Genomic DNA, 19,416 nt, shown 5'->3' on the forward strand with positions numbered 1-19,416 from the left:
CGGCCGTTTCCTTTGAGTGACTTGATCACCGATTTAGACTCGCAATCGCCCAGTATATGGATACCAAATTTGTGCGTCAAAGGCTCTTTGATTAATCTCGATCGAAAACGCATTTTGCCATTTAATTCCGCGGATACGCGGATCGCCCGTACCAAAGCGGAAATTATTTTCGTAAGAAGTGCTTGAAAAGTGCAATAATGGCACGAAGTTTTCATAAGATCGCCGATAAATCGCCGATTTTGCTCGATGTGCGCGGTGAGACCGGATAGCGACACCACTAGGGCAGAGAAAGACAGAGAGCGAGAGAGAGAGAGAGAGAGACATATGCACTTAACGTTAATCGAGTCCGTCCATTCGATTAAAAGCCAACGCGCCGTACGTATGTACGTGCCACGAAATCGTTTGTCGCCTCGTCGAGTCGAGACGATTAGCCACCGCGCGCTCTCTCGCTTTCGGCTCGATCGGAATCGATGTATTGATTCACCGTTCGACGATGGCCTGCCCCTCTATTAAAGTCATCGTCGCGATTTCCCGCCTGCTCCTGGGGAGAATCCAGCGCGATCATCGGCCCGAAGTCTGGACGATCGAGGCGATCTCGACGTCCTCTCGCATATTACGCTTCGGCGAATCGATCGTGGTCCGGTGAAGCCGCGCGTCCTTGGGCTCCCATATCGTTGCGCAGCGCGACGCATTAATTGATCGCAATTACCGCTCGGTCGGAGATCGTGATCGGGGTACAGATCGCTGAGCAGCGGGATGAAGATTCCGCACAGCCGGTCGGCGAAGTTCACTTACTTTCTTTTTCACGGCGATAGATATCGGAGAACGTAGTCCGGGTGACCGGATAATCCAGAGGCGAACGATGTCACTAGCTTTGCGCGAGTGTCATTCCGTTTCACTCGGTGAAACGTCAAACGACTTTGTAATTTATGTATACAATGTAGTTTTCGACGATTATAGCCTGTTTAATCATTGATGCCGATCGGCATCTCGACTTTGAATGATTCTCCGATTTTAGGAAGTTTATTTCGGTAGAAGCGATAAACCCGTCTCACACATCGCCGCGGCTCGAGTTGCTTCGAATTGTTGAATTGCCAAAGTGCGATGCGCAAATTCCATTAGGGAAATAAGTCTCCAAGTTCATAGTATAATGGCCGGATGGTGCAACAGAACTCGACAGAATTAATTCAACATATTTGATATCGCGGCGCATGCAGGCGGTGCCGGCGCCGAAAAATGGGGATTGCATGAAGCGTGCGTCTGATGGCGAAATATTAAATTCCGATATTAAATTTTCGACGTGCCACCGACGCTGCGTAACCAATAGACGCGCGACTCCGACTTCCGACCGCTATTTCGCATAACCCGCCGACGGTATCGACAATACCGCGACATTCTATCCCGAGTTTCATATACAATGCCATCGTCGCGTAATTTATAATTCAATGGGATGCACGTTTCCCGACGTTTTTGTTGAATCACGCGAACAACGCAAAACCATCGCGCAGGAAAGAGGAGAAATCAGAAAGAGAGACCGAGACATGAATATGCAGCGGGAATTCGCGATAGCGTTGTATTGCATGATACCACGCTCACCGACAATGACTGATAAGCTCGCTCAGCTTCGGTGGTATTCATCGTTATTGCCGGCGATTGTCGCGATAAAAGCCACGGACTAAGCCGATGAAAGATACGAAGCATTTGACGCCATTAGCGGTCTCGCACCGGCGAGAATTCGGTCCATGCATCATCGCGCGATTGGCCCGCCGGCCGATCGTGCACGCCGAATTTCGCGTTGGCCGAATCAAGGAACGCAGAAGAAGAAAGAAAGCGAGCGCATAATCCGTGGGAGATATTAAATGCCGGTAATAAGTTACACATGGCGGCTGACAAGAGTCGGAAGCTCGCGCGAGCGTTAAAGGGTGAAAAGCCGGAGCGTTCGACGCGCGAGAGATCGCGCATTCGTCTTAATCGAAGAGAAATATTAGGTGCATTCTACTTATTTCGCGAGGGGATGAAAAGTGCGCCGGTTGAAAGAGGCGAATGATAGGAAAGGGCGGGGATGAGGGAGGAGGGATGTTAGAGCGCAAAGAGAGCGCGAGAGGAGCAAGAGCACAGGGAAAAAGGAAGAAGGCGAAAGAAATGGAATGCACTCGAGCGCGAAGATTCTTCCTCGTCCGCGTTATCAGGCGTGACGTCGTTGAAATAAATCTCAGAGCCCGCGACGTTCTTTTCCACGACGCCCCCGTCATCCTCGCTTCGACTCGCCGCGAAAGCTAAGTCCTAGCGGGCAAAAACGAAGCGAATCTCGCGAGTACACGAGGCGAGGTGTTGCCATCGACGAGGGATACACAAGTTTATCATCGGGTTGAAGGAGCGACTCTGAAAATATTCGAGGCGGGAACATTTTCAGACGAGCTTGAATATCAAGACTCTTCCGTTGTAAATATGATTAGCTGTGCACGTGAAACATCGCGTTAAATGCGAAATTCGACGATGTTTATTTTAATTAAATTTGTTCTCGCGCATTTTAATTAAAAACGCTCCGTTATTTTCATGGTGCTCGCGAAGTCTTATATTCCCCCTGCACGCTCTCGATCTTCCCTTGCCTCTTTCTCACGTTGCCGTTGACCCTTTCGAAATCCCGCTCCCGCGACGCGACTCCACGGCGTCATGAATAAAAAAGTAATGGGCGGCTAAGTGCTGCAAGAAATCTTTGTCGCGCGGACCTCTACCCTCCCTTGGCTCGAGTTTTAATCCCCGTAAGAGGACCCGTTAAAACGTGATCACGGGTGTGACTCCGTACAGCTGATCCGATTCATGCAGTAATCCCCTCGGCTGCATCAGCACGCCCCGGGATGCGGCATTAGCTTTTGTATAAACACTGTGCGGCCGAATTCGCTTGCGAGCTCGCAACCCACAGCTCGATACCTGCTCGCCCCTCTAGGGAGCACCCGTTGCTGCCGTAATTTAAAACGACCGTGTACGTGGCAGAATACAATTTATCGAGCATCCGCACTCGCGCCGGCTGGTTGCCGATGTGCGATTTCGGTTCGCGACAAGAGCGCCTTCCCCGCAAAAAGGTATTGCATCTCAGAACGAAATCTTATGTTGCAAATATTTTCCTCGAATAACGCGATTATCCAGTTGCCTTGGGATTGCTAATGTGATTGGAGTGATCGAATTTTTCGACGGACCAGAGAATCGGGAAGAAGACTTGCCTTCCTCTTTTCTCCTCTGACTCTTTATCTCTCCCTCTTTATTGCAATTGTGAGGTATATATAGCAACTGTTCATGCTACTATGTGTAAGGTTCAACTGCCTGTCCCAGAATACTTCTTTATCGTCTCACACACCAAGATGCATTTATATACAGGGTGTTTCCTAAGTAAGTAGACAAACTTAAGGAGGATATTCCTTGGCTTATTTTAAGAAGAAAAGGTCATATAAACATATGTCCTAAACTGCTTTGTTTTCCAAAAAAAGTACATCACTGTTTTCGTTCACTTTTCGGATAGCGTGCTTTTGCAGTACGAGTCAACAGCGGTGGGGATGGAGTGGGGATGGTCTCGCGGCGCCGCAAGTGAACACTTGTTTCAGACTGCGCCGCGCGGCCGCCGCGAGACCATCCCCACTCCATCCCCACCGCTGTTGATTCGTACTGCAAAAGCACGCTATCCGGCATCACTGCTATCACGTTATCTTTGACGCAAACTTTATTAGTTCCTATTAAGTTTAGTAATTTTATTAATTATGGTAGATTACACAAACGCCGAAATGGCAGATATGCATTTCGTATACGGTCTTGCTAATGGAAACGCTCGTCAAGCAAGACGTATTTACAATGACAGATACTTTTTTTGGAAAACAAAGCAGTTTAGGACATATGTTTATATGACCTTTTCTTCTTAAAATAAGCCAAGGAATATCCTCCTTAAGTTTGTCTACTTACTTAGGAAACACCCTGTATATTAGGTTGGTCATTAAGTTCTGCGGTTTTCTCGATAGATAGCGTTTGTTCATTGAAAAAGATAGCATGCATCGCCTGAACCGCGGATTGCCGCATACTCCGTGACAGGTTAGACAACGCTTGACATTTCGCCAGAGTCTTTGTTGTGTTTTGACGTGTTGTGTGTACGCGCTATTCATTGAAATTGGAGGATCAAAAGGTGCATTTTCGGCACATTTTGCTATTTTTCTTCCGCAAAGGAGTAAAAGCGACGAACGCACAACGTGAGATATGTGGCGTGTACGGGGACTCGGCCATAAGCGCTGACACTTGTCAGCGTTGGTTTGCGCGCTTTCGTTCCGGAGATGTGAACGTCTCCGATGCTGCTCGCTCCGGTCGTCCATCCACCACTGACGACGACCAAATCGTGGCCGCAATCAAAGCAGACCGACACCTGACGACGCGGGAGATCGCGGAGCGCTTCGACATCGCCCATACAACGGTTGCGCAGCGATTAAAACGGCTTGGGATGTCGAAAAAAGCAGATGTTTGGGTCCCTCACGAGCTCACCGAAAAGAACATTTTGGACCGCGTCATGATCTGTGAATCCCTGCTGAAATGGAACTCGCTGGAGGCCTTTCTCAAACGGGTGGTCACGGGAGATGAAAAATGGGTGGTATACAACAACATTCGACGCAAGCGGTCATGGTGCGGTCCGGGTGAGTCGTCACAATCGGTTGCCAAAGCGGATTTGCATCCGAAGAAAGTGATGCTGAGTGTGTGGTGGGATTGGCGAGGCGTCCTGTACTTCGAGCTGCTTCCGCGCGGTCGGACCATCGACGCCGAGAAGTATTGCGCTCAGTTAGAAAAATTGAAGCAGGCAGTGGCGGAGAAGCGGCCGGAATTGGCGAACAGGAAGGGCGTTGTCTTCCACCACGACAACGCCAAACCACACACTGCTTCGGTGACCAAGAAGAAGTTGAAGTGCTTTGGCTGGGAAGTCATGCAGCACCCACCGTACTCCCCAGACCCTGCGCCGTCGGATTACCATCTGTTCCGGTCACTCGAAAACAATCTCGACGGGCAGCGCTTTAATTCAGTGGACGATATTCAAACGTACTTGGAGGACTTTTTCGCGCAGAAGTCGCGCGACTTCTATAAACGCGGCATTATGTCCCTTCCAGAACGTTGGCAGAAGGTGGTCGATCAAGATGGACAATACATTCTAGATTGAATAAATGTGTAAGTACAATAGATTTATGTTTTAATTTAGGGCAAAAAAACCGCAGAACTTAATGAACAACCTAATAGTCTTAATCTAAGTTTTCATTTTTCTTTTTTTTTTTAATATGTTTGTTGGCAACTAGATGTATTATATATGCTTTCTGCGTTGATATAAAATAGTTAAATTGTACTAGCATTGCGCTTGAGAGGACTGGTTCTTAAAACGCAAAATAAATACAGCTTACTTATTCTCTTTCTCTCTATTTCCTTCTTTCCCTTTCGTTACATGGTGGTACGGGAAAATTTCAATCGCCAACGCGGCTTGTCGACGGTTGAATTATCGATTCGTGGTGATCGTGTGCCGCGTTGCACGGGCACGTACGCTGCTGGCCGCTGCCGCCACCGCGCGATGTGACGGAGCGGTTTCGAGCGGGCGTACACACCGAGAGTCACCGAGTTTCGCGTTTCACCGAGGTGCCTAACAAACCCGCACATCTGAACGCCGAACTTTGCCCGATACCGTGCTGCGCGTCGTGTCATTTGGCTCGAGCTTGTCATCGAAAATACCTCTGTGCGTGACAGACCGTTGATTGCCGCCCGAAGACCGAGCGACAAGCTTCCGCAAACGAACGAACGAGCGTTTTATCTCGGTTCTCCGCTGTCGGGAAAACGCAATAACCCAATTTGTTCATTTCGGTCCGCCGTTGTGCGCCGATCGGATTTGCGCAAGGAGGCTGATCAATCCGTTCTCCGCTCGGGATTTTTCATTTTTGTCTATCCGCTTGGCCATTTTGGAGATGTCGATACTGTCGGACGCGTCGTACGCGTGAATCTTATAAATACTCGAGTATTTATTACGGAACTTTTTGCAAGAACGAGAAGAGAAAGATGGAACAACGCGTGAATTCGCGCGCGAAGAGACTGCAGTACGGCGCGCGAGCTAAAGACGCGACCAACGGAATGTCGAGCGACACACAGAAGCAGAATGCCGGAACGCCGCGAAATCTCTCACCTAATCTGATTCATCCTCTGATTCATCCTCTGATTCATGTTTGAACGAGGAAATGAAAAAACAAAAAATACCAAAAAGAAAAAGCGAAGAGAAGAGAAGAGGGAGGCGCAAAGAATGATGCGGAAGGGGCAGAAAACCAAATGGCTCTGTTGTTTAACCGAATCCAACGCGGATGCGTCCAACCGCGGTCGCGACCGAGAGCCGAATGCCAGCTGTGAAACGTGATCTGTTTACCCCGTGCAAGAAAGTGGCGGAAAAAATTGCGCCATTTCCACGGCAGACGCCCGCCGTTAAAGCTCGGATAACAGCTAGCAAATGCACGCACGTACACACATGCACGCATCAATCGGCATCCGGGACGTATCATCGCGCGGATGGCTTTATCGCCGTGCTCGTCTCTCTCTCTCTCTCTCTCTCTCTCTCTCTGTCCCTTAATTTGTTTCGAATCGCGCGAGAACGATGGGACACGCTTCTCCCTGCACGTCGCGCTGCGTTTGATGAAAAAACTGCTGGCACGGAAATACCACCGACAGGCAGATAAAACGAAGCTCGACGCCTCCACCTTGCCGATTTATGAACGGTCTATTTCCGGATCGTACGCTGATGCGCCAGGGCTATCGTGGACGCGTCCTTCAGCGCGCGGATCTTCTGATGAATCCGCAGTAAAGTTCCGAAAACGCGCTATACTTTTTCAAGTAATTATAATAGTTTCAGTTGTACATGTAAACGATGACTACTTTGTGATGAAGCTTTAGATTAAGTCAATTTAAAATTAATCCAAGTAAAGTTTTATTTCTACATCCTAAGATAAAAATTTAAAGAGATTTTTCCAGACATTTTGTTTAAGCAGGGATTCGTTCACAAACAGTCCTCGTAATCGAAATTAGTTCTCGAAAAAACTTTTGATCTCACTTGCAAGGAGCGCTCAGAATCTCATCTGCGTTTGAGAGACTTTGGAACAGCAAGCACACGTAACGGTGCGCTTGTTTTCGCGTTTTTCGAGAAGACCCGACCGATAAAAAAATTGGTTTCTCCGCGTTTCTCTTCCAGCAGCGACGAAACGCGCGCGGTTTGTCCTGTCCAGCAGGAATCAAGAAGGGATGCCATCGTGATTCGCGTCAGGTTTCCCGTCGACGCGCGTGTACCTTTCACGTTCTTATACCGACAGCAAGCATCGTCGATCACGTCTGCGGCTCGGATTATCAGGAATTCCCGATACCGTGCGCTCGCCCGGCGAATATAGAGAGTGGTATCGTTTCCCGTTTCCCTTTTTACTTGCTCGGATCTCGCGGACGCGCCGCTGGAAGCTGGCGAAGCTGGTGAGTTATGAATACGAGAGTCGAGAGTGCAGACACGTCGATACTTTCCATCTTCCCGTAAACGTTTTTCCGCTCTTCCCTCTCACTCTCGCTCTCTCTTTCCCTCTTATCTTGCATCGTTGCGAGAGTCGCGTGCAAGCTTGCAGAACGAGACGAACCAGCGTGGTCCCCGGACTTGTTTCCTTCATCTCGCCGCTCGGCACACTCGTCCTGGGTGGAAACGGACGGAAACGTGCACGTCTTTATTACATATTAACTCGAGAGTGAACAGATCGGAGGAAAAATCACGTTGTCGGTTACGTTTGAGCGCAGCAACGTGTAATGCTCACGGAACTCACGACTCACTCGAGTAAACACGAAGCGCGAACGTATTATCCTGTGCGAATCGGAAAGCGGATCACATCCGACAGTCGGTGTGCTTCAAAGTCTCCGGGTATTAAATTTTCCGTTGCGGGGATTGAATGTTTAATTGAAATTCATAATATTTCAATTAAAACATCGCGAGAGCGAAAAAAAAGAAAAGTTGTACGCCGAAAAGAATTGACGTGTGTTTAATACCGGGTTCGTGGGAGAGAGAGAGAGTGTGCGCTTCGCGAGAATGAATTTCGCGTCAGGTTTCAGCGGCGGATTAATCATCGGAGATCGGCCGGGTTGTCGAACCCGCCGGGATGCGACTTGCGAGAGTTGCGTCTGGCGATTGCATTTCGACGATAAAACGAGCCTGCCGGCGGCGATCGCGACGGCGTATTGCATCGCCACCGAGTGCGTCGCTATGCAATTGAACGCCCAATCTGGATCGCGATAGCGCGAATCGCGATAAGATCCGTTCTCGAAAGCGCGTCGGCCGGCGATAAGATACTCGGCGTATGGAAATCTGGCCTGCTCACCGCGATTAGCCACCGAATGCCCGGTGGTCTGTTGATTTATAACACAAAACCGACGCGGTCGGTTTTAACTGCGTGCGCATGACGGTGGCTTGGTGGCTCGGTAAAACGCAACGATCGCCTTTTACGTAACACATGGAAATGCGAATCAAGCAATGAAACTGATCTCTCTCTTTCTCTCTCTCTCTCTCTTCGCTTTTCTGCGTCTATCTCGGTCCGAGATTAATCTACCTAAGATAGAATTCAAGGTCAGCGATAAGTACGCGACGTTGCATCACGCACAACTATTTCGATCAAGTGGACTTAAGCCGGCGTATCATATCGGATTATGACAAACACAAACACGGTGGATGTAAATCGATGCTAATCTCGATCCCTGGCAAACTTTCCATTGAAACTTGACATTGAAGCGGCGAAAAAATCGAGAGTCGAACTGTATTTTTCACTCGTCCATCACGGACTGACACGATTGCTGCTTGGCGAAATGTTCGAGCCAAGTGTTATCCATCTGAGGCCCGCTTTATCTTTACGCTCGCTCCCGTCCGAGCCGTGAGTGAATCGAGGAAGCATCGAATCAGCGCGAACAGCGATTCCGTTGGAGGAAGCGCACGCGGCCTGGGGCCCATAAATCCACGTCGCGCGCGTAAACTTCATGCCTAAATGCCACCCACGTAACCCGACCTAAGCTAACGTTAACGAGTGTGTCCATCCGCGATTCCGAGTTGCGCGAGCCTCTGCAGCACGACCGACCTTTACACCCACAGAAAAGATTTCTGGACTTAATGCTATTACTCTTTAATCTATCATAAAATAAGATCGCTATAGCGACAATCATATTTATTATTGAAAAGAAGCATATTTTAATCTTGAATAGAAAATTCGAAAATCTACATTAAAATAATCTTGGTGCTATCTCAATTTTCTCAGAAGGATTTAGATAAAAATTTGTAGCAAGTTCAAAATATTCTTGATTTCAGAATATTGTGAGATCTAAAAGACATCTTATTCTATTCTTCTAAGAGAATTTGTAGAATCTGCACAAAACGGCCAATATTTATGTGTTGCAATCGAAAATCGGGAAAGTGTTTCTGTTATTTACAATGAATAAGTGCAATACTCTACAAGAAATATTAAAAGATATGGAAATGTCTTATCTCGAATCTTATTTCTCAAGTAAGTATATTGTATATACTTACTTACATTTCCATATCTTTTAATATTTCTTGTAGAGTATTGCACTTATTCATTGTAAATCTTTCCCGATTTTCGATTGCAACACATAAATATTGGCCATTTTATCCGAATAAAGGACGCAGAAGCGCCGAGTCGACGAGCGACTGTGAGAAAATGATGCGTCGACATCGACAAAGCCTACTATAAAGTGGCGCTAATATCAAATTATTCTACATACAAGAATATATAGGCATAAATTTGTATATGTTACTCTTGTCTCGAGACAGTAAGACAATCTTATTTAATTCGAGAGAGAAGAATAGAAATTACTGATTAAAATTAAAAATTGTTTTATTTTCATATTTTTTATACTTGTAATACGATTAAATTAGTCAAGAATATTTTTCGTCGTGTTATCAGAAATCCTTTCTGAGGGTGTACTATTTCGAGAAGGCATCCAGCATAAATGCTCCAATTACCGCCCAGATCGCCTCTCGCCCCGTCCCCCGTTCTCCAACCCTCGTGGGACCAAGGGCTTTGTCCATGGGACAGCTCGGAGGATCTATGGGAGTCTATGGGAGAAGGTTGCGGCATTCTCTCTCCATCCGGCGTGATCTTGGTCTCTTCTCTATACACGCGTTTCCCGCGCCGCGAAGCGGAGGCTCGAAGCTGATTCTCCCGATATTAATGCAAATAGGGAGAGACGGAGAATCTCCGCGAGGTTCTCTGTTCCCGGAGTCTATTCGTGGATGAAGGATCGAGTTGAGTCGCATCGTCGCCTAGATTCGATAACGATCGGATGTCTGAAATTACGTAAAAGTGACGTGTCGCCCCTTGTGTGCACGCTCCTTGCGAGCGCGCATCTCAAGCATACCTACACTTGATCTGTCGTGTAGAACAGATCGCGTTTCCACGAGCGGCAAGCGCGACATTCCTCGACGTTTCCTCGATAATGCGATATCCAGTTTGCGGGATGTCGCACGTTTAAACGAGCTGGCGACGCGTCGAGTGGAATTGTAAGCAGAAAACCAGGAAAATTGTCGGACGGATGATAATCGCGGAACAGAGGCGGAAGCCAAGCCGGGAAGGCATGCCGATAGAATCACCCAAATAAGATTTCATCGTCGGAGGGGGGGGGGGGCCGAATTCCAGAGTTCGCTCTCGAAGAGGCGCCTCATAAGCTTCGTCAGCTCGCGCGGCGGGCCGTTTATTAAAATTACATCAGCATCGACGTTCTAATTGTTCCGTCGAGTTCCGAGAATGCACATGGCGAATAATTCGCTCGCTGTCAGCTGGTTTACACGTACGTTGCGCATACTGACACAACGGTGCTTTGTGCTGGTGATCGCTCGAGTTTAGGACGAGGTAACGAGCGGACGGGATGCCGTAATTGTTCTTTTTTTTCTTTCTTAATTACGCGGTATCAGAAATAACGCAGCGCAGAAATAACGGAGATGATTCGACGAAACAAGGCGGAATTGAATAATCACGGCATCCGCATTTCGTGACTTCGTCGCGCGATTGGATAATCTCGCGGTTTGTCGGGAATGATACCGGAGCAGAATTGAACATGCATCGCACGCCGCTGCGACGAATCTGATAATCATATACATGTGTGGGTAGATATATATTTTGGACGCGGTTACATCATTCTACTGCTATTTTTAACGCGCGCCTCGTAAGCTTTATTATAAAGACTACAAACATCAATGCAGCATCGCGTTTACTTGATCAAATTTACCTTTCTGCTTTCACACTTCTCTCTCTCTCTCTCTCTCTCTCTATTCCTCTTCCTTCATCTATTGAAATGTATATGATAATGCCTCACACGTGTGCTCTATTTTAATCCGACCGCTCTGCCTTTGCAACTTGTTTGACTTTCCCTTGCATCGCGTATGAGCGTGCTTCAACGATAATAACACGATCGCGTTACGTGATCCCTTGCCTCCCCCAGGCTATTTTGCAGGATTTGATTTATCGGAGTACTAGTAATCCCGCCATCCTTAAGGGCAGCGACATCTCTTCCGCAGCTGACGTCGTTCTCACCATAACTCGATCCATAAAGTCGCAGGTACCGCGGAAATAAAGAGGTAATCGTTCGCCACGTACAAGTGCACTCGCCTCTAAAAAAATGTCTCGTTTAATTGATTCAAGAGGAAGACATCCTTCGAGGATCCTTCCTTCGGAAACTCGGGTCGGGTAGGCGGATTGCTCGAGCGATTACTCGGACGCCGGCGCGCGTTTGAGAACTGCTGAGTCCGCCACTGCGGTGTTTTGGCGTAAATTTAGCAGCTCGTAAAATCGCACGCGACGTATAAAAATGGAGATATTATTGCCCTATTCGCGCTCCCGTGAACGGGCCGAAACGGAGCGCCGGACCGCTTCTCTTCCGCGTTTAGTTGATTCTGACCGCCACCTGTGGCTTCGCGCGCGCGGCCGCGTCTTTCACGGCCACCTCGAATTCCTACGTCGTCGACCGCCTTCGAAAACCCGCGGTGCACACACAAATACACGTACCTACACACGTACGAATACACACACACATACATCTGCGGCGCCGCGATCTCGCAGTTAACACCTCGCGAAAAACAAATATCGCGCTGCGACGCGATAAGCAGAGCGGACGCGAGCGGTCTCCAAGGTCATCTCTGAAATTCCAGTTCCGTTCCGGATCATCGATACGAGAGCGGGAAGAGAGAGAGAGAGAGAGAAAGAGACAGAAAGAAAGAGAGAGATGACGAAAACACAGTGGAGGAAGAGAGACGACAGCTGGAGAACGATCAAGAGGGCCAAAATCGAACGTAAATCACGGATTGGAGGTAGTAATTTCCCCTTAAACAATCTTTTGCGGAAAGAGCCAAGTTGGACGACCTGCGTCTTCAAGCACCGTGCTACATTGAGTTTGCGGGAGAAGAAATCTTTTTTTCCGAAGAAAGAATTAGCGAAAGCTGCGAGGTCTGCAGTACATACGTGCGTCGCAAGTGCGTCGCACGATTATTATTAATTGTCGGGCACACGTGCACGCGTTACATATTTATGGTACACTTCGAAGATAATACGGTGACTCACGCACACGAAACCGGGGTTTCGAGCGATACGCTATCGGCATGCGCGTATCGAACATTAGCGAATTGGCGATTTCCTTTCGGACTTTGATGATAAAAACGACACCGGACGATGCAATCGCTAATCTCCCACTCGCTACCATTCGCGGGCTTGTTTACCGGGCGAAATGTGCGAGATGACAGCCGAAAGATTCCGGAAAGATTAGTCTTATCTCCGAGGCGCGTGCGTCTGCCCAGTTTGTTATCTTCGGGATTGTACATCGTGAGACGCAATTATTTTCGCAATTATTTTCGTCCACCGTCGATGACGAGACGATGACGGCTCAATCGATCTCTCACGTCTGACAGCGGACTAACAGACAGACAGCGGTGCTGTCAGTCGAGATGCTACCAGAACTACGCAGACGGACGTGCCAGCGAACGTCAAACCAGCAGCAGCCACGCGCAGTGATGTAATACCGGCATAATATGTGGAAGCGGCGAGTAAAGGGGGGGAGAGGAGAGGATAGCGGTAGATACCTATCCGGAGTACGGTTCTTCGTGTTTTTATTTGATTTCGGCAGGAATACTCCACGGACGAATCTCGTCGTGTTTAACGTGAAGCGTACATACGCACTTGACGGTTCCGCGAGGATTGGCGGACGCGTAACGACGTGTTCGCTCGTGCGACGCGTGTTTCCGGAGAGTCTCAGTATTTCAATTTGCAGCTGATTGCGAGTTATCGCGCGCGTTGACGGTGCGAGTCCAGCGCGAAATCACGGTCGGCGGTTCGATCCTCGGCGCGAACATTTTCCGCGGCGAGGATTCACGCGCTCGAAACGCAACGTTGTAAATAAATATCGGAGCGCGACATGGCACGACACATTATGCAACGTGCGCGCTCGTCGTCGGGACTGTTTGGCCTCTCATCGCTGGCTTTTTTTTTTATCTCGGAGTCGGTGCGCACCACGCGATCTGTCATCACGGTCGCTCGTGTAAACGTCAAAACGCGCGCGCGATTTTTGGCACCGGCAACATCGACGCGTGTTCTCGCACTCTGACGATACTCACCACGAAACCGACGAAACCGGCCTGTAAAACGTCAGTCGGTGATCCCTTCGTCGGGACCCACCGTGGACCAGCCTGAATTCCGATCGATGCACAAGATACAATAGCAAAACCGTCGGCCGGTCCCGCCGTTTTCGGTCCCCGTCTGTTCACGGGGACCTTGGACCGGAACGAGATCACACGCGATCGCGGTCGCGGGGACACTCTTATCAACGCTCCCGATTACGCATCCAACTGGCCGGTATCAGGGTCGCACGTATCAGGGGCCCACACGAAAACGTCGCAATTTGCTGCAGCACGGCGTCGATTCACGCACGTCGAGACACGACGTGACGATAGCAGATTGATCAGCACGGGAGTATCCGGAAGCAGCAACGCGAATCCGCGATCCTTATCCCCTTATCGCTCCCATTCACTCGCTCGCTCGCTCGCGACGCGGGCAATCGCCAACACTCACGCGAGGCGCGAGCCGAGACTGACTCGAGGCGCGACTAGTCCGTCGGTTTTATACGAGTGACTGGTTTCCCCCGGCGGCACACGACGACGACGCGTACGTACGCACCGAAGGAGCCACCGGGCCGAGAGCGTGCACTACCTGGCTCCGCTCTGCTCCGACACTCGCGCTCGCCAGGCCCGCTCCGAAATCCGCTCTGAAATCCGCTTCGAAATTCGCTGTGAGTTCACTTCCGAAACGCGCGTCGTTCGCGAAATCGCTCTTTGCTTTTCTTTCTCTCTCGATTTCCGTTTCTGTAACCCGCGATGACGCGAAACGTCGTTTTTGACGTGCCGAACGCGGTCCGCCTTCGCACGGTTGATCGGCCGCCGCTTCCTACGCTTTTCCCGGATCACTCGTGCAATTTCACGGAAAGAGAGAAGAGAGAGAGATAGATGAAGAGACAGATGGATGGATATATGGTGAGTCGCGCGGAAAGATACCGAAGATGCCGGATTGCGGGATTTTGTTTACACGTGCCGCACGCGCGCCGGATGATGCGAGATCCAATCTTTTTGAAGATCGTCCAGAATAAAGTCGGTCGCGGTTGAGAGCCGTGCCAATTTTTGCGCGCTGTATATTTATAATATTTCTGGACGCTTTGAGGCGCGTAATTGCGCGTCGCGTTCGCTGGTCCCACGAATTATTTCGGACGTCGCACATTGCCGAGCGACATAATCGCTCCGCGCTCGTTATAATTTGTTGATTATCTCACTGGAAAATTGATTTAAATGTAATTTGTTGAAACACGCTGCAGGATTGCGAGTATAAATTTCCGCTCGTAATATCCTTTAAACGAACCATTACAAATTGCCCGATAATAAATAATTCGTTATAATTTCAGCAGCAACAGAATTGCATTTCTTTCTTCTTTCGTTCGCTCTTGTGATTTCATATTTTCCTCGAAACAATCTCTTGAAATTTTTATTGCGTACAACAGAATTACGAGATCAATCTCGAGTTGTTGATGCAAAATTCTTTTCTCTCTGCAGTTATGTTAGAATTAGAGCTATTATTTATTTATTTATTTACAGTGTCTGTGTCAGGAGCGAGCAACTGTAATTACGGCTCTGCGAAAACGAGGACAAACAGACAATCCTGGAGTTAACGCGAGAAAAGACTCGTCCAATTTTCGTGTGGCTAGGTAGAATTTTATTATATCCGCGCTCTCGATCGTTCTCTCTTCCGAGTGTAAGCTGGAGAGAGGAAGAGAACGAGAGAGAGAGAGAGAGAGAGAGAGAGAGAGAGAATGAGAGATAAAGAGGAAAAGAGAGAAAGAGGGAGGAAGCCACCTTACATTTCTCATGAATAAAGATAGTCATTATGAGTCACTCGATATGGAGTATCGATATCGCGTAGAATATCGATTAGCGCGAACTTTTGCACCGATATCTCATTATAATATCTATCAATCATCTCTCCTGTGTGAGGATGCGTTCAACAACTTATTAATGCGCCAACTTTCTCCCTTAACTGACTCTCGCGATACCGACGCCGCGAGCGCAGAAGTATCGATATTCTATCAAAATCGCGTGCAAATCGCAAGTTGCGCAATTGAGCGCGGAAGTACGACACTTTGCAGGCGCGAGCGCGCACTCGTGTCAGGTACGCAAAAGCTCGACAACCCCGGCGACAATCTGGCATAATGATCCCATTTCCGTTCTCCACGTGGCGCACCGCGAGTGCATCGTTACCGCGAGCGTGGAATATTTTGGCAAGCACCACGGCGACCCTGACCAGCGCCACGGTAAATTCGCGTGTTCGCACTTCCGCCTCATTAAAGTCGCCATTCGCCACCATTCATCGCGACTTCGCCGAGCTCTCCTCTTCGTTCGAAGCGAATCCACTTCGCGTCTTCATCTTCGTCGTTCTTTATCGTCGATGTGCTCTTGTCATAATGTTTATTCAATTTTAAGTGAAGCTGTCTTTCTCTCTCTCTCTCTCTCTTGACTGATGGTGTTGCGAATATCCACGCAGGGATACGTGCAAGGGGATGATAGATCAACGGAAGCCGACAACAGCAACCGAGCCAAGCGGAGGGTCAACAATTTCGCGATTGATTCTTCCGTTTTCTCGCTGATTTGTTTGCGCACTTCCCCGCGCAGGGTAAATGTCGGCGAGAGATCGCCACTTGGAGAGAACGCCACCTGACACAACAATCCGTCGCCTTATTGATATTATTGCGGGCTTTCGCCGGTCAGGTCGAGAAGACCGGAACAATTTCCGGCGAGGAGCTACATGCCCTACTTGACTCTCTCAGGCTATCTTTCCCGCCGGTGCTCTCGTTCCTCTCTTATCCACGAGCGCCGTGAGACGCTTGCAAAGGGGTGCTTCCCCTTTATGAGAGAGAAAAATGGTATTCGGAAAATATCACGTTCCTAGAGGAGCTTTGCGAAATGAATTTTTCGCGCTTTACACGAATCGCGGCGATACGTCAATAATACGGCGATAATGTCTCACGTTTCAATTTTCCAGACGGCGAGACGTTATTGGAAACAGAATGATGATTTTCGCAAATTATCGCGAGTGCCTATATTGTTCGTGTACGGAGAATCCACTCTGTAACCACTCGCTCGATAAACATGCGAGATATTACGAAATAAGCGAAACTCTCAGCGGCAGAATTGAGGTACGCCCTCCCATATGCGGTACACACCGGAGACAGAATTTATTTAATCTTCCCAACAGCTGATGCGACGTCATCGTCGTCGTCATCTTTGTGCGGTCGGTCTTAGGAAAAAGTTTGACGACACGCCTTATCGGGAGAAATCGCAGCTATCCGACTTCGAGAAATCATCGCAGTAAGAAGTACTCGAATCCATATCCGTGCCGACACAGAGATCCTGCCACCGCCAGATATCCACGTAAGGGTTTAACCGCCCACCCTAGGCGCCGTTCGTAAGATAACGCGCGTCAGAGCCTTCCAAAGACGCGACGTTTGCTCACGGAAAATTACTTCGACGTGGCGAGAGTGAAAAAGCGAGAGAGCGAGAGAGAGAGAAAGAGAGAAAGAGAGAAAGTTAGAAGTTTCGGAATCTACTAGAGCGCTTTTGTGAGTGTGAGAGACTTCTATTTAACGAGCGAGAGAGAGAAAGAGAGAGAGAAGAAAACAGAGAGAAACGTGCGGGTGTTGAATTTCCCAAATTCGACGCATCGAATGACAAGCGTGGGACGGAGAGGCCGCTCTCGCAGCTTTGAACTCGCGTGTTTCGAAGGTACACGCGGTTAAATACATATTTGAGTGCGTCATAATTACATCGTTCTGCGAGTTCGCGCAACCTCGACGGGCGTGCGAGCTCCTTTATTTATTATCGCGCGAAAAAGCGCTTTTTCATGTTTCCGCGAATGCGCAGCGCGTTCTCGCTAACGCGTTCATCTGAAAAAGCCGCGAGAATTATCTTCCGCTCTCGCCTGCCTAATTTGCGAGCAAAAAAGTAACTGCGACTAGAAACTTTCTCATTACATTCTCACTCGCGAAGGAAGCGGAATTAATTATCCGCGCAACGACGCGGATGAAGCGAGGGAGTTCACCCTCGAATGGTACGCCTCTTAACAAGCGGACAAGAACGGATTGAAGGATGCCACGCGTGTCTTCTTTTACATCCTGATTCTATCGTGGAGGATTCGCTTACCTTAGGATTCACGACATATTGCTGCGCTACCGTAACGTACACTATAATAAGGATACGCATATGTATGTACCTATGTATTATACGTGCGTGTGTGTATGTGTGCAGACTCGCGCGCGCGCGCGCATAATGCAACTCTGGGGCGTATTACGCGACGAAACGTAACATGTTACGCGATACGAGCACGTCGACGTGATATTACTACAAGAGCCAAGCGGGACTCGTATTTCGTCGAGCTCCAGCCGAGTCAGACTAATGAACGTACTGTCTCGAGATCCTGCGGCACGGGGGTTTCCAAATTTTCCTCCATCTCGCACGACCCCTCCTAATATCGCGGAGGATCTTCGCGAGAAGGAACGGCGACGCGTACTCTTCGTACAATGTATGCTTAAGCCTCGAGAAAACCTAGTGTTACTTATATTTGTGTAACGTTAGAATTGTGTAAAGACAGATTTATATGTATCCATGTTCACGTACAGCTTGATAAATAAATAAATATATTTACATCACGTACGCAGTTTTGTTACATTTATTACATAATTCCCAGTGGCTCCTGATGGGAAAATGCACGCGAGTGGAAGAGCGTTAAGTTCCCTTTGCTCGGCGTTCTCCCCAGCCATTCCTTTAGCACAATTCGCCCTTCGTCCATTCGTTCAGACGGTCTGCACACACGCTCATTTCATTTGGAACCCAGAAAATGCGAGAAAATGTAACCGTAAAAGGAGCAGATGCAATAATCCCTGGCCTTTACTTCGAGCCATTCGTATCGGCTGTGCCACGTACTCTTCGGCGAGCGCGATTCGTATTCATCCGAAACACGTTTTTCCCAGTCAATGCGGTCCCCGATCGTGGACGCGATCCACGTGGAGCTGCGGTGTAGCACGTCGTAACGCAAAAGGAGGCCAACCTACGCCGCCGCTCCGGAGAATAAATAACCACCTACCATCGATCCGATCGTGACTCAGGACGAATCTCCGTCCAAATGAAGCAATCGGCCTCCCTCCCCGCTTCTCGCGTGCCGCACGCCGGCCCGGCGAGAGAGTGTCGTCTCGCTAACGACGGATTCCTCGAGAAACACGATGCTTCCCCGGATACGGGACGGATATTATTTCCCGTTTCTCTCTCGGTCGTCGTCCCTCCATTTGTACATAGTTAATTAACATATACACGAAGGCGGAGGAGCGTGTAACGCGCTGTAGAGGGAGGGCGACACACGGCTCAACAGGGTCCCCCTCAGGGTTATCGCACTCGCCCGCGAGTGATGTAAACGCGGTGGAAAGTAATAAATCGCTTATCTGAAACGGTTCGGAGTTACACGTTTTATACGCGCACGCGGTGCTGAGCCGAGAATATGTATAGCGACCCTACTCGTACAATAAAACATGTTTGTCCCCGTATGCCGGCCTGATGGAGAGGTGAACGTTCCGATTTATATTCCGCAAATGAATATTCTGTTGCTCGACCAACGACCGGACCAAGATGGAAACCGGGTCTGTCCTCGGTTTTTATGTCGCCCGACGTCGCGACATGTTTCTCGTTATTTGGGCAATTCAACTCTGTCCTGAATAATATAATATAATATAATGCGAATACGTTGCGAACGCTCCAACCAGAAAGCGGAA

General features: G+C 48.9%; 1 protein-coding gene and 1 long non-coding RNA gene across 5 annotated transcripts in view; both read right to left on the minus strand.

The window, feature by feature from the left end:
* The window catches only part of LOC109610784, a 28,523-nt gene extending 9,904 nt beyond the window's left edge, over positions 1-18,619 (minus strand). Inside the window, exon 1 of the long non-coding RNA XR_002193060.2 lies at positions 13,676-18,619. This is a non-coding gene — a long non-coding RNA (uncharacterized LOC109610784). The remainder of the gene's footprint in view (positions 1-13,675) is intronic.
* The window catches only part of LOC105276363 (cysteine-rich motor neuron 1 protein), a 263,409-nt gene that overhangs the window by 172,274 nt on the left and 71,719 nt on the right, over positions 1-19,416 (minus strand). The window lies entirely within an intron of this gene.

The sequence above is a fragment of the Ooceraea biroi genome, chromosome 8, assembly GCF_003672135.1.
Source record: "Ooceraea biroi isolate clonal line C1 chromosome 8, Obir_v5.4, whole genome shotgun sequence".
Taxonomy (NCBI): Eukaryota; Metazoa; Arthropoda; class Insecta; order Hymenoptera; family Formicidae; genus Ooceraea; species Ooceraea biroi.